Source organism: Rhinolophus ferrumequinum, chromosome 8 (genome assembly GCF_004115265.2).
Source record: "Rhinolophus ferrumequinum isolate MPI-CBG mRhiFer1 chromosome 8, mRhiFer1_v1.p, whole genome shotgun sequence".
In the NCBI taxonomy this organism is placed as follows: domain Eukaryota; kingdom Metazoa; phylum Chordata; class Mammalia; order Chiroptera; family Rhinolophidae; genus Rhinolophus; species Rhinolophus ferrumequinum.
The window spans coordinates 36,890,895-36,896,595 of NC_046291.1; the positions used below are offsets into that span (position 1 = coordinate 36,890,895).

The 5,701-nt window shown below is 35.0% G+C and overlaps 1 pseudogene; it reads right to left on the bottom strand.

The window, feature by feature from the left end:
- Window positions 1-700: 700 nt before the first annotated feature.
- On the bottom strand, window positions 701-2,361 carry LOC117026151 (5'-AMP-activated protein kinase catalytic subunit alpha-1-like; annotated as a pseudogene).
- Between the last annotated feature and the right edge of the window lie 3,340 nt (window positions 2,362-5,701).

The window sequence follows — 5,701 nt, forward strand, 5'->3', positions numbered from 1 at the left end:
AACATACACTTTCATACAGACATGCTATAAGAGACCTTATATGACTACTGAGCTTTGTAAACTATGTATACACTAATATTTTATTAAAAAAAACTACAGAAAATAGAGAATTTAGATTATATGTATTTAATTCATAATCAGCTACTTTATTGTACCCTTTGATACTTATAGTATTTTTAATTGATTTTCTTTGCAAATAATTAAAATTTTTATCTCTTCATTTTTCTCCTCAATTTTGTCTAATCAGCTCTGTGCAGATATTATGATAGAGGCTGACAATCATATGTTTCGTTCTTTTAAAGAAAATGTTCCTGTTGTTTCCCTATTAAACATAGTGCTTCCCTTTAAAAAACAAATCTTTCTGGCCTTATTTCACTACTGACTTTGGTCAGGACTGGTTTTGAATATAAGCAAATGCTATTTTGGCATAAAAATTTAATGATGCAGTTTTCCTCATTTAACCTATTGTTATGGTAAGTTACAATAATTTATTCACTAATATTAAGACACCATAAAATCACAGGGCTATCAGGATAGGGGTGGGATTAAGTCAGGTTGGTTTTGATATGCTGCTGGAATTTATCTAATATCTTATTTATAGTTAAATATTTTATGATATCTTTTATACTATTTAGATATCAAAGTTAAGGGTTTTTTTGTTTTTTTGTTTTTTGTGTGTTTGTTTTTTTTTTGTTGTTGTTTACTGTGCAAGAATTTTAATAAGACTGGCACACATCTCAAAAAAGTCTATTGTCTGAATTCCGGGTCTTAGAGTTAAGTCAACAGAAGAGTTGAGTGGGTCACAGATTAGAAAATCTGAGGATTTTCCTTGAGCCTCAGCATCTGAATCACTTGCTTGGCAAGATCCGTAGTTGTTAACTGATCCCATTCTCTGTGGTGTAGCAGTCCCTCATTTGGCATCAAGAATTTCATCATCAATACTACAGAAATTTAATCAGTACGTTTTACTAACCACTTGGTATAACTGTAGACTCATTTTGGAGTATGTACTTGTCACAGGATTCTTCCTTTGAACACACAAATAATATGGGTTTACAAACTTGTATTCATAATCCAGTTGTTTAGTTGCTCTACAAACTTCTGCCATGATATCATTCGGTTGACTTTGACTTCTAAATCCCAAATGCCATTTTGCTTTCCTTAGACCTTGGTGGTTGGATTTCTGTGGATTTAATTCATGGAGATTATTATGCGCCATTAGTGTTTCAGCAAACAAGAATGGTACTTTTTCAGGGTGAGACCAAGTCAAATAGTGATCATTGAAAAATGAATCAGGTGGACTTGTAGCCAAACAAAAATCTTTGGCCTCATTCATTATTCTCCTGTTATCTATTATGAGTTGATTGGCAACTGCCAAAGGGTTCTAGTGATTTCTGTTACAAAAGAAGCTGAAAACCTCCTCTTCTGCACATTAAAATTTTTCACATACCTCTTTTCAGGCTTCATCATCAACCATGGTGAACTATATGATGGATTCTTAGGAAAGAGATATTTGGGAAAATCCTGTTTAAACCATTCATGTTCCCTGTTATCTTTAATTGTGGCCCTCTTCATGAGATCCACCAGGAGCATATGTTACAAAAGGCTAATCACAGAAAAATTTAAATACTGAGAGGTGTAGAAGATTCCATCACATATCTTCTTAAAAAGAGTTGGCACGTGATCAACATCAAATGGAAAGATTCCACCTAATAAAACATACAGAATAACCCCACTGCTCCATATATCTATCTCTGGACTTGCATGCAATCTTCCTGAAATTACTTCTGGGGCAGCATATTTGGGTGAGCTATAATTTGTTCTTAAAAATTCACCATCTGACATTATGTTTGAAAGACCAAAATCAGCTACCTTTGTATTCATGAGTGCATCAAGCAGGACAGTTGCAGGTTTCAAATTTCTATGACCCACCACATGCCTATAACGATAATCCACACGAGAAAGGATGTATTGGAACAGGCGTTGACTTTCTTTTTTATCCAGCCTTCCATTTTTAAAGATATAATCAAATAGCTGTCCTCCTGAGATGTATTCCATCATCATGAAAATATCAAATAGTGTACTGATGACCTGTCACAGTTTAACATATGAGAATACCTTGAAAAGCTTGAGGTCCCGAATTTCTGTGCAGATTTTTCCTACCACATCAAGGCTTCTAATCTTCTGTCAATTGAGTATCTTCACAGCAACTTCATGCCCAGTCTATTCATGTTTTCCAACCTTCACTTTGCTGAAGGTGCTGACCCCCAAGCGTGTCCATCAGGAGGGATCTTCACCTGGCCTGTTGTGTTTCTGCTTCTGTGCTGTCACCGTCTTTCTCCAGGAACTGAGTCTGCACATTGTGCCACCGCAGATAAGTGGAATGCTTTCTTTCATTTCATATGCTCTAATTTTGTTTAAACAGCAGCATATTTATTTGTTTAAATATTTAAAACTATCTGGACCTAGAAATTTTAATTCGCTGCACTCTCTTGTTTAGGAGCTTATTAATAAGAAATATTAAAATATTAGGTTGGTATAAAAGTAATTGTGGTTTAAAAGGTTAAAAAGGGGTCGGCCTGGTGGCTCAGGCGGTTGGAGCTTCGTGTTCCCGGTGCCGAAGGCTGCTGGTTCCATTCCTACATGGGCCAGTGGGCTCTCAACCACAAGGTTGCTGGTTGGACTCCCACAAGGAATGGTGGGCTGCAACTAACGATGGCAACTGGACCTGGAGCTGAGCTGCACCCTCCACAACTAAGATTGAAAGGACAACAACTTGACTTGGAAAAAGTCCTGGAAGTACACACTGTTCCCCAATAAAGTCCTGTTCCCCTTCCCCCCAAAAATCTTAAAAAACAAAAAAAGGTTAAAAATAATTGCAAAAGCCGCAATTACTTTTGCACCAACCTATGGATACAGTACCGTTTAATGTCTGAGGTTTTTTGGTCAATTTTTCTAGAAAATGGTATTATGTATCCAGACTTTCATTTCTGGTCATATATTGTTATAAAAATCACTTTAATATAATTGTTCTTAGTCCTTCTCTTTCTGTTACTGCATACTTTTTGATTCTTAATTATAAGCATATGTATTATCTTCTTTTCTTTTTCTTTGATAAATCCAAGGAGGTTTTAAATCTTTTCCAACGTTTTTAAAGATTTAGTTCTTATCTTCACGTTTTTGCTGTTTTCTTGTTTTTTTTTTTTAATTTCCAATGGTATGTTAATGTCTTCCTTCTCTCTTCTAAATAACATTTTTTTCCCAAATTTGTGAGTTCTAATAATTCCGCTTTTTTGGTTATAAAAGCACTAAGGCTATGATTTTTTTAATGTAACAATATTTAATGTCCTTATTGCATTCATTTTCTAGATTCAGTATTAACTTTTGGCTTTCTCATTTGTGGTTACTATGATCTGATTTGTCTTTGGCTAACTGGATCACATCTTCCTGCTTTTGTTTTGTTTTGAAGCACAGGCAGCTCACAGATTGCTAATGCCTAGCTTCACAAGTACCTTTCATATACACAACAATGTGAGTGGCATCCCTGGAACTGTTGGTGACAAATACTGAACTCTTCTCATCTATTTCTGTTGCTTTCTCAACTCCTGTTTCATCTAGTCTACGGGTTCTTTAATTTCTTTGCAAGTACTACTTATTTGAGAATCATACTTTCAACTGCTTTCTAGAAGCAATCATCTGAGATTCTCTCTCTTTTTTGTGATATGTTCCATTCCTTATACTTTGCTCTAAATTTTGTATGGGTGCCATATATATATATTTTGTAGCCTTATTGTTTATCTTTAAACTGGAAAGTCCTGTCCCACATCAGCCATTCCTCCAAAAACTAAGAATATCCTCAGACATTCCCTTGGCACTTTGTTAAAGGAAACATTATTCTTCCTCTCTCATTTTTTCATGAATAGACTGCTCAGCAGAGGCAAAACAAAAAATAAACTCCTGGGTCCTCTCTCCACCTGTTTCAGTCAACCCGACCTTCATTAATACTAGAGAGACTGACAGTTCTGATGACTCCATCAAGTGAGATTAATGTGTTAGAAGTTATTGTTTGTGTGGCTTCATCTCTGAGATCTACTTCACTGTTAATGGCAAGTCTCCTGTATACTGCATGCTCACCAGGGCCACTCTGCCTCTGCAGCTCTCCAGCCGCTTCTCCTGCAATGGGGAGAATAAAATCAACTCAGCTGAGTAAGAAACAAGAGAACCACTTCTAGGGCCCAAGCTTCAACTAGAGCCTGGGGTGGGGGGCGGAGGAGGGTTAGCTAAAGCTAACTAAATTCCATCCTGATTCTTTTTTTTATATCTCATAATTTTATTTTTATTCATTCATTTTCTTTTTTTTAAATTAAAGTTTATTGGGGTGACAATTGTGAGTTAAGTTACATAGATTTCAGGTGTACAATTCTATAATACATCACCTATATCTCATATTATGTGTTCACCACACCACCCAGTGTCAGTTCTTCTTCCATCAGAGTCAGTTCTTCCTCCATCACCATATATTTGACCCCATTTAACCTCTTCTAGAACCCTCCTAGATTGTTATCATTTGATTTATCATTTTATTCTGAATCTGGAAGGTTATTAATTAGGTTTCCTTTAAACCTTGAAACTCTTGATAATGTAAATTGTTCTCCTTATTAAACTAAAAGAGATGGAAAAGGAGCTAGGGACACAGGAGGCTAAATTTTGGAAGCTTGCAAGAATTCCTAATGGATTTTTGTAAACTCCTGAATTCTAGGACATTTAATTTTAGTTGAGAATATATCATCTTCCATGAATAATGGTGTATGTGTATGAGGTGTCTCTCAGAATTCATTTGTTCTCTCACTTTTAGATCAGCCCTCACTCTAATAATTAAACGTAGAGACTATATGGCTAGTGAAGAAAAGCTAAGCTCTCTTCAGGGAGATATAAGTATAAAGCTTGTAGGTAACACATATAGACATGAGACACTAGTCTTAAAACACTGGATACAAAGCACTGAGACACCAGTGATATTGTGCTTTCTATTAAGATAAGGTTTTAAGCTACAGTTATATTTATAAATTACATATGTTAAGAAGGATAATAAATGAGAACAAGTAAAGTATACTAAAATACACTAAAAGGAAATGATATAAAATGATTGAAGCTGGTATATCTAATCGGGAAAATCTTTTTGATAGAGACAAGTGTGGTATAGGACTATTAGAAGAGAGTAGATATAACTTCTGGAAAGATGGGCTAGAAACTCTGATTAAAAGAAAATGTCTGAGAAGAGAACAACACATTCAATTCTTGTCGGGGGAATAATAGCGGTTAAAATACAAGGAGCTTACTTTAAGCTTATACATATATTTGCTGAATTGAAGAGCAATCTTAATTAATCTCGTCTATCTCCAGGGACTGAAAAACAAGTTGTTTAAAATGACTAAGATAAATTCAGAATCAAAATAATTTAAATGATATATGTTAAATCTTTAAACTTACATTATGCTTTGTAAGGTGCTAAACAGAGGTCTAAAATCCAACATTCAAAAGGAGATACCTGCCCTCCAAGGAATATGTTTTCAAATGAGAATGCATAAATGTCTAGGCAAACATATTGAAAACTGGTTATAGCTGAGAGTCCAGAATGAGGGAGAAGAGGATGACTCTATAGCCCCACTTCTCTACTCTTAAACATTGATTTAAAAAAAAA